Source organism: Pinus tabuliformis, chromosome 8 (assembly GCF_031772625.1).
Source record: "Pinus tabuliformis cultivar Carrire ecotype Pingquan chromosome 8, CPIR1, whole genome shotgun sequence".
In the NCBI taxonomy this organism is placed as follows: domain Eukaryota; kingdom Viridiplantae; phylum Streptophyta; class Pinopsida; order Pinales; family Pinaceae; genus Pinus; species Pinus tabuliformis.
In genome coordinates, this window is record NC_142294.1 from 1,579,649,229 (window position 1) to 1,579,668,055 (window position 18,827).

Below are 18,827 nucleotides of genomic sequence, written 5' to 3' on the forward strand. Positions count from 1 at the left end.
CTGCTGTCACTGCTGGGAAAAGGGGATTTGGCAAACTTGCCCATCGCACATACTTTGCAAGTATCAAAGTGATCAGTACTGAAATCTGGCACACTTGTAGTGATCTCCCGCAAGGTCTTCAAGGCTCCATGATACATATGCCCCATCCTGCGGTGCCAAATCTCACACAGCTCAGAACTGCTAGCTCTGCTATCGGTACTATTGCTCAATGCCAAAAAGGACTGGAATGCAAACTTGTACACCTTTGCATGGCATACACCTATCACTCTAGCTGAATCAGCTGGAGTGCCCCTGGGATACATCAACGCCTGTCCTCCCCTGAACAGTACCTCATATCCTCTGTCCTCCAAAGCTGAGACGGATATGAGGTTCTTTCTCATCCCTGGCACATAAAGAACATCTGACACCTTCAAGGGAGGTTTGGACTCCCTCTAAAATGTCAGTGTCCCCACACCAACTGCTCTAACAACTCTGTCATCACCGAGTACTACCTCTATATCAATGCCACTCTCTGAAAGCTCTGAGAAGTACTCACGAACTCCTGTCATGTGACGTGAAGCCCCACTGTCCACATACCAGATACCCGAATATGCTCCGTTAATCGAGGGAAAAGCATGCTCCCTCTGAACCGGTGTGGCAAGTGATCCTGCACTAGAGGACTCACACGCAGTAAACGCAAACTCCCGGTCAAAACGATCTGCAAAGTCCTCAACCTCTGCTGAAGTTGCCAAGCTCTGGTTCTTCCCCTTCTTCTTCGTCTTCTCCGGACACACAACTACATAGTGTCCCATCTTTTGACAATTCCAACACTTCACCTCGGAATAGTCTTTCTGTGAGTTACCTTGTTTACTTTTACCTTTGCCTTTGCCCCCACCATTGCTTGTGGAAGTCCGCTTTTTCCCTTTCCTTTCTTGCCTCCTGCCAACAGTGCTACATCCTCATCCTGCTCAACTGGCTTGGCTGCCCCAAGCTGACCTTTCCTGATCTCTGTCTGAATGCAATCATCCCAAAACCACTCCCATGTGGTAAGGGTCTCACGTGCACAAACCCCATCAACAAATTTCATCCATGAACGGGGGAGGCCATTCACTGCAATCCGCACTAACTCTGTGGGTGGAATGACCTCTCCCACTGCTGCCAACTCATCTCTCACATTAGTAATCTTTGTGAGATATCCAGCTGCACTATCATTACCCATCTTAATGGTTTTCAGCTTCTCCTTCAGGACCATTTTCTGGTTTTCATTGGTACTCTGGTAGAGATTGGACAATGCTGTCCACATCTCATGGGCATTTCTCTTTCCTCTCACATGAGGAACACAATGGTCTTTGACTCCGTCTAGAATTAGTCTCTTACCCTTGTTGTTCTTTCTATTATAAGCAGCCAACTGAGTGGCATCAGTAGGCACAACAACAGGGTTCTGTGTGGTATGCACCATAATGTCCCAGACTTCTGCCTATTCAAAGATACTCTGCATTCTCTCCTTCCAAACGCTGTAATTGGTATGCCCATCCAACCTATCCTCCACCCTCAATCCCAATGACATCCTGTTGTCCTAAAACTGAAAAATAACACTGCTGTAGTAAAGATAAAACTGCTGTTTGTGAAAAATCAGTTCGCTGGAATTTTCTGAGTGAAAAAATCAGTAGGCTGTAATTTTCCTCCTTGCTGTCCCAAACTGCACTTCAACACTCAAGCTCTGATACCATGTAGAAATTTCTCATTTCCCACCCCGGTTTTCAGTTTCACCTTATTTCTCCAAAATAGTTAAATGCCCTTTCCCATATCCATACATTCAACAATTGGAAAATAAATTTTGCTGAAAACACAAATTCTGGAAAAATTACAGAACGCTGGAAAATGCAGAAATAAATATCAGCACATACAAACAGCCATTCAACACATTTAAGCACAGTGATTTTTGGTCAAGGTGACCCTGGATAAACCCCCTACAACTCTTGGGAAAACCAGTTTGAAAGCTCCTCCTTATTTCTGGAAAATGTTTTTACAGTAAGAGAAATATTCAACAAAAAATCAGCAAGCAAACTTTTACAACTTATCTCGTTTTCCGTGCCTCACAGCCAACTGGAAAAACTTGCAAACAACAAAACAGAACAACAATAAATGCTGTGCGGCCTCCTCGATTTTTGTGCTAAATTTCAGTGTTAAATGCTGTTGTACGACTTGCCTAGAAAAGTATGCAAGCTGCCATAAATGCTATTGTACGGTTTCCTCGATTTCTGTGCAGAAAAAACAGCAGTACAATGTACAGATTTTTGCCTAGAAATGCGTGCTAAGGTACAACCACTTGCTGTACGACCTCCATTGAAAAATGTGCCAACAAATTTCAGACTTTCTGCTCCTCGATTTCTGTGCTAACTTGTTGTACGGCCTCCTTGGAACCTGAGCCAAAACTGCTGTACGGCCTTTCTAGAAAATCGTGCCCAAAACCTGCCTTTCACTGTGTGCTAACTCAGCTGTACGGACTTGCTGGAACGCTGCATTGGAATGTGTGCCACGCTGCTGACTCCTTTTCCTCACTGTCCAGAAATCTCCCTTGCTCTTTTGCTCTCCCTCTCTCAATCTGTTCATGAAAGAATGAATGACCTTTTCCTCTTTTTCCTCCTTTAATCTAGCCCTAAGTGACTTTTGTGGAATCCCTAAATCCAATGGCTGAAATAGATTGAGATCTAGGGCTGAGATTAAATGCTCATTTAAATCTCACTTTCTATTTTTTAATTCACCCCATTTTAATAAAGACCCACTTAGTCATTTATTTCCAAAGTCACTTTTCCTTTCTAATTTTACATTGACTTTATTAAAGTCACTTTAAAATTAGACTTTAGTAACTTTATCACTTAAAGTCACTTTTAAATTAGATTTGACTTTATAAAAATTATAAAGTCACTTTAGGAGAAAAAATTAAATTCTTTTGGACACTTTTCCCTAGGCCAAAGATCAAAGCCTTAGGGAACCACTTGTCCTCCGGTACCAAATTTCAACATTGTTCACCCATACGAAGGAGAAGGAAGTGAAGAAGAACATAATCTGTTTAAGTCTGTTCCATCTCTGTTTGACTTTCGCTGATCTCACACATGTGGGCAGACTGAAATTCTGGGCAGCTGAACAAGTTTCTGGGTAGCAGACTGAAGTTTTGGGCAGGAGGCCCAAAGTTGAGGAAGTTGAAATTATCTCCATTTGTCCAAGTTTGACTGGGGTTTGTTGACTAGGAAGTTTGACTTTATTTGACTGGAAAAATCAAATTGCATCTCTTGTTGAATTGGACAATTTCTCTAATAAAAGGTTGCTGGATTTTTATCGAGGTTGGGTTTGCCTAGGGTAAAATTTAGTGTCTCTTATGTTTGGCTGTCTCTTTATGATTCTACTATTATTATTCTATTGTTGAGATCTGTGTAATTGTTCAATGATAAATGTGAAAACAAAAAGGATTAAATTAAGAAATCATTAGAAGTGATTATCAGACTAGAAGGTCTTGGTAAATCAATATGGTATCAGAGCGCAGGTGAAAGAGCAGCCTTGAAGAAGCCAACCTGTTTTCAAGTTATCCTCTAGGGCTTGTTCTGTCATTATCCCTAGAAGCCGTAGTGCAGTTCTGGTTGTAAGAAGGACAAATATATTCCAAAATGCAGCAAAGATCTGTCTTTTATTTGTGCCCTCGAAGATCTATGTTCTATACAGCCTATATGATCTATACTATACTCTAATCTGCCCTAAAAGAGATACAATTCTAGGCCAAAGCTGTGATAGGGTTGAAAGGTCTTAGTAAGAGGGTAACTTCAAGAGGGCTGAAAAGACCTCAGTTTGACAATAGCTTATTGCTCATTCTGAAGACCAAATTCATATTTAGTGAAGGCCGAATTTACCTCTATGGGAAAACCGAATTAAAATCATCGATTCAGAGGTTCGAATATATATTGCTTAACAGGCCGAGTAGTATCAGATTTTGAGGTTGAGTTTCTCCTTCCCTAAAGGCTGAGAACCTGTCCACCTGTCAGTCTGAAATGCATCGGTCAGTGGAAGCTCGAAGTGCCTTAGTCAGTCTGTTCCTCATCAATATATCATATAGGTAAGCTAATTCTATGCCCATTCATTTATGTTCGAAAGTGACATTTCAAAGGTGAATTTGTCATCACTGTTTGTGATAAATTAACAATGTGTATTGTGTCGCTCAAAGTTGAAAATCCATTCTGTCAATGTAAACAAAAAGACTTTGTTGCATAAGGTTTCCATGCAAACTGTTACACACTACAATGCTGGGATGTTTGGATGATAAGGATGAAGTTTGGGAATACAAACCTATGGTATATTAGACCTGTAAAGGGCCCAACAAAAGAAGTCTGCTAAAGTCCGTAAGAGGTGTTAAGGATCATGGTCCTTAAATTATGGAGTCTATAAGCCACACCCAGATTTATTCCAAATCTTGCAGAATGGCAATGACATTTCATGGTTGATAAGTGTGAAGGACGATTTCAGGTGTCACATGCTCATACCAATTGAAAATAGTTTGTTTGCCTTGGTTAATGAAGCGAGTTCTCTACGAAGATTTCTATGGTTGATATTCAAAAATCTTATGAAGCATTCCTTATTTACCTTGTTTTTGTTGACATGATTCTAGTCAACAAAGTGGCAAGACTACAAACCTTCTGAAGACTAGATTGGATCATTATCCATTTGCTTGAACTAGAAGGAGCATTCTTTGATAACACAATCTGGTTGACAACATCATCTCATATAACGAGGCATGGGACTCCATGGCTTGAATTGTACCATTTGTATTGACTACAACAAGAAAACTTTCCATGACAAAAGTTGATGATCTTACTTAGGGTTTGTAAACCCTAGAACACATAAAAGCATATAAGTAGTCTTGGTATTTCAAGAAGTCATGATATTGTCACAATTTGGAATTTGGATTATGGTTCAAATTTCGATAAGACCTAAAAGAAGATGCCTTGCCTTGTACTGTTGTGAATATATTGGCTGAGATATGTTGCTGGTATTAGGATGACATTGGTTGATTCTAGCTGTTGCTAGAACAAATTAGTATATGGCAGAGTTAGAGGGAGTTGAAGGGGTTTCCCACATAAAAGAATATAAGAGTCATAACACTTTAGCTAAAGGATGACCTCCCTTTTGAAAGAGTTGGTAGTTTAGAGTTTGTAAACCTTGGGTAAATCTTGAAGGATATAGAAAGCCCTAGGGTTTGCAGACAAAACCCTAGAGCTAGACCCAAAGCATTGAGAGTTGATGATTTTGTTGAATGAAGAAACCCTAAGGAAAGGAAAGCAACTTGCAGTAATCAGTTCAAAGATGATGAGCTTGCATATGGTTTTTGCAAAGAAAGCAATGATCAAGAGGGAGCTGTAAAATTCCCTTTTTCCTTAAAGATAATTACTTTATATCTCTCATTCTTGATTATTATTGTTTTACTATTAGTTAACCTCTTGTCTTTATTTCTTTTGTTGGGTTATAATCGTTTCTTCCATAACCTCCTAGTGAGGGTTACAAGCACATCGTAAAGGTTGCCAAGGCTTTGGCAACAAATGAAAGCATTGGGAAGAAAAAAACAAAGCCCATGACAAGAGGATTCTCCCAGAGTGATTTGTTGTCAAGAGGGAGGAATTGTACTAACATCTAGACTCGTGCCTGATGACCAGAAGAGCTTCTAGTTCAGAGTAAGCATGCATGCCAACAAATGCCATGATGAAGGAAATTATGCTCAAGAGAAATTAGTAGATCTAATATCAAGCATGCAACAACATGGAAAAGTACAAAGCAAGATTCAAGATGGTTTTCCCAGAAAGAGGGAAAGGATGATGAGGAAATGTTTGCTCCAATTGTCAGGTGCACTTCTGTTAGAACTGTTATTTCTATTGCTTCTATTATAGGTTGGAAATCACGTCAGGTGGATGCAGAGACCGCTTTCCTCAATGGAGTAATTGAGGAAGAAGAAGTGTACATAGAGCTACCTCAAGACGTTGAGGTATATGAGAAGGAGTATCATGTGCACAAACAAAAAAAAAAGCTTTGTACAAGACTTGGTATACTTGGATTGATGGATCAAGGTTAATCTTGTTATATACGACTTGTTTCTAATGGGAGTAGAAGGACTCATGTGACAGAGGGAGTAGTAATGGCAAGATGATTTGCTTCTGTGATAGAGGGAGCAATCAAGCTCTGCTTCAGTGTAAGAGGGAGTTGACATATGAGTTAGAGATGAAGGATCTTGGTTGGATACATTACTTCTTAGAACTAGAAGTGTGGTTGAATCCAAAGGGAGCAACTAGATTGCTATAACAAGATTTGCTTTAGTGTCAAGCAATTGTAGTAATTGTTCCAGTGAACGAAGCAACTATAGGGATATATAGATTCAGATTGGGTAGAGAGCGTTGAAGACAAGAAGAGCACTTTAGGATGATGATTTAGTTTGGATTTTGCTTGGGCTGGAAGCAAGCATTTGTTGCACTCAGGATTGCAGAAGCCGAGTATATTGCAACTAGTTTGGCTAGTTGTGAAGCAATGTGGCTTTGGAAGCTACTCACAAGATTGTTTGATCAAGTGTAGGAGACGATCATGATGACAGGTCGAAGCACGTCGAGATCATGGTACCACCACATCTGGGACATGGTACAGAATGGAGCAGTGAGTTTCCAATACATTTCTACAGACAGGCAGGATGTTGACATTCTCACAAAGCCTCTATCCTAGGGTGAAGTTTGTATACTTCTGGGACAAGCTTAGATTAGTTGAGAACACTTTCCTTAGTCAGAGGGAGTGTTGATGCTGTAGCATCAAGGGGAAGACGTTCTCCTTATGTTAGGAAATTTACGAGGGGCCATGTAATGTGGCTAGCCGCTAGGGAGAATGGCCCAGAGAGCATCAAGGCCCAGAGTGCTCCTGCGACATAAGGTTTTGACCATATTGCCAACAGGTGCTTTGCTAATGGGTTGAGTGAGTGCCTATAGCATCGGGCAGGTAGGTTAACATCTAATTGGCATGTAGGTAGCCCACGATTTCACCATAAATGGTAACAGGTGTTGACCAACTTCTAAGTGACGACTTGGATAAGTGGTGACTTTGCTCCAAGTGACGACTTGTTGAGCATGACGCTGATGCAAGATGATTTTCACATTGTTCTATAACAGAATGGTTCTATAAAAAAACATGAGCTGGATGGATTCATTAAGATAACAAGCTCTTACAACCTTTTCTTGGGATAGAGAAAATGCTCAACAAAGAGATACATCAAAAGAAGTTATTATGAATACCTCCCTACCTAAGAGGGAGTGTTGAATTTTGTAGCTATGGTCAGTCTTCATAATTTGTCTAGCCCTCCAAAATATGAAAGAAACAATAAATATAAATATGAATTTCAAGTTAGCTTCAAAAGAGGGAATTTCAATTTTGAAAATTAAATTATTTTTGCCTCCAAAAGTCAAGTCGACTCTCCAAGAAGTACAGGTTGGCTCTGTGTACAGACACATCTTTTCGGACTCATGAATTCACTCTTTAAAGGCTACTTGTTGTCCACTTCAAAGCACCATTTTAGATCATAAAAATACATCTTGTTTTTGTTCACCCATTCGAAGGAGAAGGAAGGAAAGAAGACCGAACTCTGTTCAAGCCTGTTCTAATTCTAGTTGACTTTTGTTGACCTCACGTGTGGGTAGACCGAAATTTTGGGCAGCATGATGAGTTTCTAGGCAGTAGACCAAAGTTCTGGGCAAGAGGCTGAAATTTCAAGTGTCCAAAATTTCAGGACGCAGAAATTTTAAGAAGCCAAAATAATCTCTGTTTGACTAGGTTTGACCCGGGTTTGTTAACTAGCTTGTTTGACCTTATTTGACTGGAAAAATCAGATTCTATCTCTTGTTGATTTGGACAATTTCTCTAAGAAAAGGTTGCTGGGTTTTTCCCGAGGTTGGGTTTTCCCAGGGTAAAATTTTGCGTCTCTTGTGTTTGGTTGTCTTTTAATGATCCTTCTGTCATTATTCTATTGTTTGGATCCTCTGTGTAATTGCTCAATGATAAATGTGAAAACAAAAAGGATTAAATTAAGAAATCATTAGAAGTAATTATCAGACTAGGTCTTGACAAATCAACGTTTTTGTCGAAAAGAAAACCCTAGCTAGAATAGAAAGCCTAAAGGCAAAATTACCCTAGGACATTACAGTGGTATCAGGGGTCGCTCACCCTGCTAGCCTGTGAGCACTCAACAATTGGGTTGATGTCATGGACTCAAGGTCGTTAAGTACGGCTCAATGGATAATGAACAATTTTGGGAAAAGATGTGGCAACAACACCAACAGGTGATGACTCAACTTCTTGCCCCACTTGGGGTTATTACAGGCAAAACCTCAACAATGATGTCGTTGAGAAAGCCATCAAACCTTGTACAATCAACTCCTTCACTGTTCAATTGCCTTCAATCATCAAATCTTGCCCAAAAATAGGGGTGCATTTTGTTTTGGTAATTTTGGTCAGGAACAAGCAACTGCTTCTGGTGGCATGTCAACTCCAGTTTTTGGGCAGGGCACCTTTGGGCAACCCACTCAATAAAATATAATGGCTACCACACTTGTGACTTACAAGATTGAACAAGCATCTGATTTGGAGGATGAAAGCACACAATAGAAACAATCATGATGAATTGGAATGATTTTTGGGCTAGCTGCAGGGAAGATAGATTAGGTGATATTGATGGTAAGCCTAAGGCAAAAAGTGAAGTACAAGAGAAGTTGAAGTAGGGGCAAAGGCACGCCCAAATGGTTGATCTATACCCTCCTAAAAAGAATAAAAGAGATCAATCTCTTGAATTTGGTGGTATGGACAAAAGTCTTCGCCTTATGATAACAATGAGGTTCAAAATAAGTCTAGGAATGATGAGAAGTCTGAGCAAGATTTCTTTAATGGATATAATCTAGCCTGTAATATTGCGTTTCTATGTTTAGTCGATTAGAGCTGTGAGTTTGAACCCCAAGGTATCTCAATGGAGGAGAAGAAAGAGGCTGAAAAAACAATAGGCAACCTAAGAAGAGTGGAGGCAACAACTCATTTGGAAATTAAAACGATGAGGGCAACTCAAGGACAAGGGGTGAGCCAAAGGAGGATGAAACGAGGGTCAACACTTCTCTATTAGAAAAAGACTAAGTGAGCAATGATAGCCTCGAAACAACTTCAGTAAATTTGCTATCCAAAAACAGTAGGGTTGAAACCAAAAAAATGAATCCTCAGTGTCTTGGAGATTCTGCAATTCCAAAGGAAGAAAAATTCAATAGCAACTCTAAAATGAAGGGAAAGGTCTCTTTACATTTTCATATTGGTGGTTATACTTCCAAGAAAGTTTCACAAGTTGACAACGAAAGATAAAAATTTAACATGAGACATTTGGTTGGAAAGAAGGTGGAAGCATCCATCAAGGAAAGTAAATTGGAAGACAATTATGGAGATGAAAAGAACAAAGAAGACAGGTATAGGAAGAGGAAATATAAAAAGGAAAGATACGAGGATGATAATAGAAAACCTGAGAAGTATACACTGGGATAGTCTTATCGAAATTGCAATATAAAGCACTATGATAGTAACATTTCAAAGATGAATCTAAGCATCCGGTTCGCTACAAGGAAAACAAGCATGCTGATTTTAATACTTCTATTGGTTTTCATATTGATATTGCTTTTAAAAATCAGCTAGTTTGTGACAAAGTGTTGGCTAACAATGATTCATTGGCAATGAGTGTTGCTACTACATTAGATGGCTCTAGCAACCCCAAGGATTAGCTCAATTTGTCGAGTTCTCGTTGTTAAATTAACTTGCTCATGGGAGGTCACGAGATCAATTCTCCTCAACACTCTTGGAGTTAGGCTTTGCTAATGAGTTGACGGGAAGTGATCCCTTCGGGTGGATCAACCCGGATAGTTTCCGTGGACATAGTGGTCATTGATCTTCGGTGTTTGTGAATGACACAAAAAAATTCAGATGGCTCTAGTAGCAAAAATAATATGAATCTATCTATTGCTCTATCACAAGGTATTTCTGAACAATCTTGTAACACTACAAATAAAAAATTCTGTAAGGTTGTTGCTCCTACCATTACAATTGACAAGAATGTATGCAAATTTGATTGTAATATGATAGGATTCCACAATATTGATGTGACTATGATTGTCAATAATTTTTGCAATAATGGTGAGCTCAGATCAAAGGATGGAAGCGTAGACATGGTTAAAAGACTTATGGCATTTGATAAGAATGTTCTTATAGGTATTGGAATTGTCAGATGATTGTAATATGATAGGATTCCACAATATTGATGCGACTATGATTGTCAATAATTTTTGCAATAATGGTGAGCTCAGATCAAAGGATGGAAGTGTAGACATGGTTAAAAGACTTATGGCATTTGATAAGAATGTTCCTATAGGTATTGGATTTGTTAGAGGAAGATTAAAAGAAATGAATGAAGGAAAAATGTTGCTATATGATATACAAGGGTCGCTTGGCTGAATTCAAAAACATGGAAATTTTTTGGATCAAGGATTGGATTTCTTTGAAGATACAAATCTTTTAAACAAAAGACAATATACATGCCATTAAGAAAAATTTGGGAGCCTTGAACATTGGTTTAAGGCAATTGCAGTATCAATGTCTTAGTGCAGATTCTATTAGATGAGAAGTATTAAAGACCCCAAAAAAGAAAACCCCAACTAGTTGGTGAAGAACGTGACAGTGACCTAGATTACCTTCTCAGGAAGTGCGAGGCATATTTCTAGGAGAGCAAGTTACTTTTAAGCATTAGCATGTCCTACACATGGGAACCCATACTTGGCAAAGAAGCTACATGTGTTGAGGGCACCAACCTAGGGGCTTGTTTGACAGTGCCAAAGATTTTTACAAACATTTGTGACCTTTTATGTTTCTGTGTTCCACACCATTCATATAAAATAAAGTACTATTTTCTAAATAATGATGTTATAGAGAAGGTACTCATCTCGATGTGCAAAAAGGAGAAATATCGTGTGGTGGCTGGCATTTGATTCTCACGCACCATAATATCTCGCAATAATGATTTCTTCATCATCATATAGTGAAGAATGGCGTTTTTGATCTAGTTTTTTTTCCAAGGAAAAAATCATAATCTTTCATTATGGGAGAAAAATTACGTGTAGTAGATGCCTGTGGCATATGCTGTATCTGTAAGATTAGTATAGATCTTTGTACAATAGTTTGTTGTAGCAAAATTTATGGCCTTGCCATATCCAGTATCAAAAAGAACACTTTGTCTCTTTTATCATCAGAAAATAAATATATACATATTGTTATGTCTGTGCAGATACTCAAAATAATTGACATCAAGAAGAGATACTAGTATAAATTATGGTCGATCCACCCTATAGTAATCCTGGTCTATATATGGTCTATGATGATATTGATAGACCTCTATGCCCTGTTGTTCATTGATTAACCACATGCCTCGGGGAAGTAGCGAGCCCTCCTTGGAAAGCTTGTCAACATCCTCATTGTATTCCCTGTGTATATGTTGACAAGAGACCATGTTAAACCTCGTTTTGAGATTATGAACATCATTTAGAATGTTTTGAAGAGATATAGCATGACATTGGTTTTTTGCATTGAACCAATTAATGATAATTTGTGAATCTCCAAAGATCTGTAGAGAAGTGCAATTATGTGCAAGTGTAAAATGCAGTAAGTGTCTGAGAGTGATAAGCTCAGCGAAATTATTTGTTCCTTCCCCCAGTCCTAATTTGACTTTGAAATGATGCTGGTCCGAGATGTATAAGCAGAACCCCCCCCCCAATAGCCTTGAGGTTGTGCAGCCCCGTCAAAAAAGCCCATGGCTGGGTTTTCTCGATATTACCAAGTCCCGATTTTATACGGGTGTGGGATGGCTCTTCATCAGGGATGTCATGATAGATAGTCACTGCCTTTGCAATGAGCAGGGGCCAGCTGACAGGCATTGTTCTTTTTTCCTCTGGTGCACCGTGTTCCAGTTATTCCAAGCTTGCAGAATAGAAGGGCCCTGCCACACATTTCTCATTGAGAGATGCTGTGTTATTGATTGCCATAATTGTATGACGGATGAGTAGGTCAAGAACAGATGCTCATTTGATTCAGATGCCTGTTTGCAAAGGACACACCAACTCGGCCCAAAGATGGATCTGTGCATAAGTGCCTCTCCCATGGGGGTTTTGTTGCTTAAAACACACGACATAAATAGGCGGGCTCGAGGGGGTGCATTTAGTCTCCATAGCTGCTGCCACCAATCATAAGTGTGGTTGGGCTTTTGGGTTTGTAGTAGATGCAAATATCCAAGTTTTGGGCTGTATTTCCCATGATCAGCAGGGGTCCAAACTAAGACATCAGGATCCTGGTTGAGGATTATATGCGCTTCAGATAGAGCCCCAATGTATGAATCCCAAGAGTGCTGCCACTGTGCAGGAATATTCAGTTCATGAGCTGTTCGCCAGTGCTGTCTGAGGATGGATCTGTGGTCTTGATCAGCAATTTGGGCGATCGTCTTGACCTCCCTGTGATTAAGATATTGTAGGAGGTCCGGTGGAAGAAGGTATCGGTTACCCCCACCTATCCAGGGATCGATACCAATTCTCACAGAGGAGCCATTGTTTATGCACCATGCCAATTCTGCTATGATGAAAGGCATTATCTGTAGTATAGATTTCCAAACAATGGATATTCCCCCATTTGGTCAGTCATGTTGACGAACCCAGTCTAGGATTTGTTGAGGCCAAATGTATCTATGATATGTCATTGTCGTCCAAAGGTTGTTAGCAGTGAGAAGAGACCAGCTCATCTTTGCTGCTAGTGCTTGGGCAAAATAAGACAGATCTTTTAACCCCCACCCCCCCATTTCTTTGGGAGGGCGATGTTCTTCCAGCTTACCCAGGCAAATATTTTACCTTCCTTATGTCCATTCCAAAGATATCGGCAACATATCTGTTGTATACGACTAAGGATTCCCCGTGGGATCCAGGCAAGGGACATCCAGTATACCGGGGTGGCTTCCAGAACAGATTTAATCAAGACAAGTCTCCTTGCTCTAGAGAGCATTCTATGATTCCAACTTTTCAACCTCTTCTCCAGCTTGATTACTAACCAGATCCAGTGAGCAATCCTATAGCTGTTGGGTTTTATCCGGAAGCCCAAATATTTAAGCCCATTCGAGAGGGTGTGGGGGGTGTAATGAAAGTACACGTGCTGCTCTGACTTCTTGTGGGGTAGAATGAGACAGGGTGATCGTAGATTTGGTTTGATTCGTGATCATTCCAGTGGCTTTTTCAAAGAGGATGAGAATCTCATGGAAGGTGGCCGAGTCCCTAACGCTGCCATCTAGGAATATCAGGACATCATCTACAAAGAGCAGGTGAGTGAGGTGGTAGAGATCATTCATTCTCAGGCCTTTTAGTCTGCCCTCACTCTTTGCCGTGGCAATGAGCCTACTGAGTCCTTCCATCACTAGAAGGAATAGAAGTGGAGACAGGGGACAACCCTGCCTCAGCCCTCATTCGACATGAAAGAACTGGGTTGTCGAGCCATTGATCAGGATGCTGTAGGAGACTGTATTTATGCAATAGATGATCCAATTTATGAATTCATTAGGAAAGCCTAGGTGAATGAGAATCATCTTGATGAAGAGCCAGCTTACATGATCAAAGGCCTTGGGGAGATCAATCTTGAGAATTATGCTTTTAAGAGACTTAGATTTTATAGAGTGAATGGTTTCTTGGGCTGTGCCAATGGCTTCATGAATCTGCCTATTATGGAGGAAAGCAAACTGCTCGTGGGAGATGTGCTAGGATAGAATGGGTCGAAGCCGATTTGCTATAATCTTAGCTATGATTTTGTAAATGGTGTTGCAGAGAGAGATTGGCCGAAAGTCATTGAAAGAGGTCGGGGAATCCGATTTCGGGATAAGAGCAATGAAATTTGTATTGATGGCCTCATACATTCTCCCAGATGTCCTGCACTCTTCAACTACATTGAGAAGATCATTCCCAAGGATTTCAAAGAAAGCTAGGTAAAATTCAATAGGCCAGCCATCCGGCCCAGGGCTTTTGTCTTTTTGGAACCATTTGTGAGTCCCTTCCAATTCTTCTTTGGTGATAGGTGCAGTGATCTCATCTGCAGTTTCCTGATTGACAAATCTAGGAAAATGCCCTGCTACACGGATGATCTCAGCCAGATTATAGCCAGGAGGTTCCTTGAAGAGTTGTTGGAAGTGTGATATGCCCAGCTGTGAGAGCTGGTGAAAAGTTTTAGCAGATCCTCTATCAGGAGTGGGCAGTTGCTAGATGGTATTGGAGGCTTTTCTTCCTTTGGCAAAGTTTTGGAAGTACCTAGTGTTCTCATCCCCTGCTTTGAGCTAGATAGCACGACTCTTTAGTCTCCAGGTTTCCTCCCGTTCCTTCAAAATCTTTGCTCTTTTGTTTTCCAGTTCAATTAGATAGGATTTGTCTTCAACACTCATAAATCCCCTATTGTTGTCATCGGTAAGGTCTGCTAGGGCAGCTTCCACAGATGAGAGTATATGGATATCCTTCTGATGTTTTTCTTTGGCCCACTTAATAGTGAGCTTCTTGAGCTGAAGAAGGTTTTGACAAAAGCCTTCAACCCATGAAGGGTGGGTTTTGTGCCTAATGATTAGTGACCAGCTCAATGTATGAGGGATCCTGTAGCCATACAAAGTTGAACTTGAAGGGTTCCCGAGGTTTATTTGCTAGACCAGATACTTCCAGGTAGATTGGTGAATGGTCAGATATGCCTCCTGACCCAACCCACTGCCTATAATGGGATAAGCGCTGCAACAATTGATTTTTGATGATAAACCGGTCAAGTCTCCTGGCGAGGGCGGCCTCCCCAACCCTTCTATTCCTCCAATTAGGCAGGGGCTTTATCATTGGTACATCAGTGAGCTTGGCCTGATCAAGAAGATTTTCCATAGTTTCTAAGAGTGGATCGATCTGAGCCGATGAGCCCCAAGACTCACTGAATCTGATAGAAAAGTTAAGATCCCCTCCCAATATGAAGTTGTCAGCAGAGGACAGGGATAGATTAAGGAGGTGGTTCCAGAAGGCGTCCCTTCCTTGACACGGCCCATAAACATTCATGAACCTGAATTCCATTCCCAATTCGACTGAGAAGAAATCAATGCCCATGTAACCCTTTCCTCCCCAAGTCGAAATGGGTTTAATGGAACGAGGATTGTATCCCATGGCCAGACCACCAGAGCGTCCCATGGCATCTAGGGCAGTGAAAATCCACCCAGGGCAAATAGCCTGTAGAATCTTAGAAACATGATGTGCTTCCCCTAGAGTTTCTTGAATGAGGATTAAGTTGACCGGTTCCGCAGTGAAGAGTCTGCGAAGGGCTAGTTTTTTGGGAGAACTAGCCAAGCCCCTACAGTTAAAGGAGAGGCATTTCATGGGGGAACCATGTCTAGGGTTTGCTTTGCTCTAAGAACCCGATCTAAAGAAGATTGTCTGCCCGAGATCACCTCTGCCCCTGCGCGGAGGATGGCATGAGTGAGGTATGATTTGCGCCCTCTAAGAGGTTTAGCAGAGGATGCAGGAAGAGTCAAACCAAGGTCAGTTTATGGTTGAGAGTCTCCAAAGGGAGTTCGCGAACGAAGGTTATAGGGATGGGAGGGTACCAAGTGGGATGGAGGGAGAGGGGGATTTCACAGGGAGGGTGATGGGGGGGGGTGGTAGAATCTACCACGGGGGGGGTGGTAGAATCTACCACGAGTTGAGTGAGGGGTGAATAGAGGGTGGATGCAGGGGAGATGTAACCATGTGTGATCAATGCATTATGCATATGCTGTGCATTAGATGCATTAACATAAGATAGAGAAGGGGATGAGGGAAGAGGAGTACTTGTTGATCGAGCCGCTTTTGCCGCTGCCCGATCTCGAGTCAGAGGAGGGGATGGAGGACCCGTGGACGTTCCAGCTTCGTGCTGCACCGGCTTGGACGGGGTCGCCTTCTGGGGAGGTTCAGGGCCAACCTCTGTATGCTTTCTACAGATGATAGGAGTACCTTTGTCGATGCCCGCTTCTTGCTCTGTTGCTGTCTCCTGGGCTTTCACCTCCAGGGGGCATTTTTTGAATAGATGCCAGACCTTGTGACATCTACAACATCTGTATGGCACTCCCTCATAGTCCAGGATTTGTACTCGAGTGAAATTCCTCCATTGTAGAGTAATCCTTTCTTCCAAGGCCTCTCGAGTTATACAAGCCCTTACAACTAATGGAAATTGTTATAACCTTATTAATTTGGCAGTGCTTGAGCTTATTGAGTACATTTGCAAGGAAAATTTCAAGTCTCTCATTTCATGTGGTTGAAAACTATTATGGTGAGTTGGAAAGGATTCACTATATTGATAGCTTCTAGCAACTGAATCTGAAATATGAGCAGTCTCTTAAAGGTTATCCTCCTCAAAATGCTACAGCTGGATGAGAATTTCATGGAAGGTGGCCGAGTCCCTAACGCTGCCATCTTGGAATATCAGGACATCATCTACAAAGAGCAGGTGAGTGAGGTGGTAGAGATCATTCATTCTCAGGCCTTTTAGTCTGCCCTCACTCTTTGCCGTGGCAATGAGCTTATTGAGTCCTTCCTTCACTAGAAGGAATAGAAGTGGAGACAGGGGACAACCCTGTCTCAGCCCTCGTTCGGCATGAAAGAATTGGGTTGCCGAGCCATTGATCAAGATGCTGTAGGAGACTGTATTTATGCAACAAATGATCCAGTTTAATAATTCATTAGGAAAGCCTAAGTGAATGAGAATCATCTTGATGAAGAGCCAACTTACACGATCAAAGGCCTTGGCGAGATCAATCTTGAGAATTATATTTTTCAGAGACTTAGATTTTATAGAGTGAATGGCTTCTTGGGCTGTGCCAATGGCTTCATGAATCTGCCTATTATGGAGGAAAGCAAACTGCTTGGGGGAGATGTGATGGGATAGAATGGGTCGAAGCCGATTTGCTATAATCTTAGCTATGATTTTGTAGATGGTGTTGCAGAGAGAGATTGGCCGAAAGTCATTGAAAGAGGTTGGGGAATCTGATTTCGGGATAAGAGAAATGAAAGTTGTATTGATGGCCTCATACATTCTCCCAGATGTCCTGCACTCTTCAACTACATTGAGAAGATCATTCCCAAGGATTTCAAAGAAAGCTAGGTAAAATTCAATAGGCCAGCCATCCGGTCCAGGGCTTTTATCTTTTTGGAACCATTTGTGAGTCCCTTCCAATTCTTCTTTGGTAGGTGCAGTGATATCATCTGCAGTTTCCTGATTGGCAAATATAGGAAAATGCCCTGCTACACGGATGATCTCAGCCAGATTATAGCCAGGAGGTTCCTTGAAGAGTTGTTGGAAGTGTGATATGCCTAGCTGTGAGAGCTGGTGAAATGTTTTAGCAGATCCTCCGACAGGAGTGGGCAGTTGCTAGATGTTATTGGAGGCTTTTCTTCCTTTGGCAAAGTTTTGGAAGTACCTAGTGTTCGCATCCCCTGCTTTGAGCCAGATAGCACGACTCTTTAGTCTCCAGGTTTCCTCCCGTTCCTTCAAAATCTTTGCTCTTTTGTTTTCCAGTTCAATCGAATAGGATTTGTCTTCAACACTCATAAATCCCCTATTGTTGTCATCGGTAAGGTCCGCTAGGACAGCTTCCACAAATGAGAGTATATTGATATCCTTCTGATGTTTTTCTTTGGCCCACTTAATAGTGAGCTTCTTGAGCTGAAAAGAAGGTTTTGACAAAAGCCTTCAACCCATGAAGGGTGGGTTTTATGCCCAATGATTAGTGACCAACTCAATGTATGAGGGATCCTGTAGCCATATAGAGTTGAACTTGAAGGGTGCCCGAGGTTTATTTGGTAAACCAGATACTTCGAGGTAGATTGGTGAATGGTCAGATTTGCCTCTTGACCCAACCCACTGCCTATAATGGGATAAGCGCTGCAACAACTGATTTTTGATGATAAACTGGTCAAGTCTCCTGGCAAGGGCGGCCTCCCCTACCCTTCTATTCCTAAAATTAGGCAGGGGCTTTATCATTGGTACATCAGTGAGCTGGACCTGATCAAGAAGATTTTCCATAGTTTCTAAGAGTGGATCGATCTGAGCCGATGAGCCCCAAGACTTACTAAATCCGATAGAAAAGTTAAGATCCCCTCCCAATATGAAGTTGTCAGCAGAGGACAAGGATAGATTAAGGAGGTGGTTCCAGAAGGCCTCCCTTCCTTGGCATGACCCATAAACATTCATGACCCTGAATTCCATTCCCAATTCGGCTGAGAAAAAATCAATGCCCATGTAACCCTTTCCTCCCCAAGTCGAAATGGGTTTAATGGAACGAGGATTGTATCCCATGGGCAGACCACAAGAGCGTCCCCATGGCATCCAGGGCAGTGAAAATCCACCCAGGGCAAATAGCCTGTAGAATCTTAGAAACATGATGTGCTTCCCCTAGAGTTTCTTGAATGAGGATTAAGTCGACCGGTTCCGCAGTGAAGAGTCTGCGAAGGGCTAGTTTTTTGGGAGATTTAGCCAAGCCCCTACAGTTAAAGGAGAGGCATTTCATGGGGGAACCATGTCTCGGGTTTGCTTTGCTCTAAGAACCCGATCTAAAGAAGATTATTTGCCTGAGATCACCTCTGCCCCTGCGCTGAGGATGGCATGAGTGAGGTATGATTTGCGCCCTAGAGGTTTAGCAGAGGATGTAGGAAGAGCAAACCAAGGTCAGTGTATGGTTTAGAGTCTCC

General features: G+C 41.5%; 1 protein-coding gene across 1 annotated transcript in view; it reads left to right on the plus strand.

Annotated features, from left to right (window-relative positions):
• The window catches only part of LOC149242074 (Low temperature viability protein), a 66,795-nt gene that overhangs the window by 28,084 nt on the left and 19,884 nt on the right, over positions 1–18,827 (plus strand). The gene's annotated exons all lie outside the window — the stretch shown is intronic.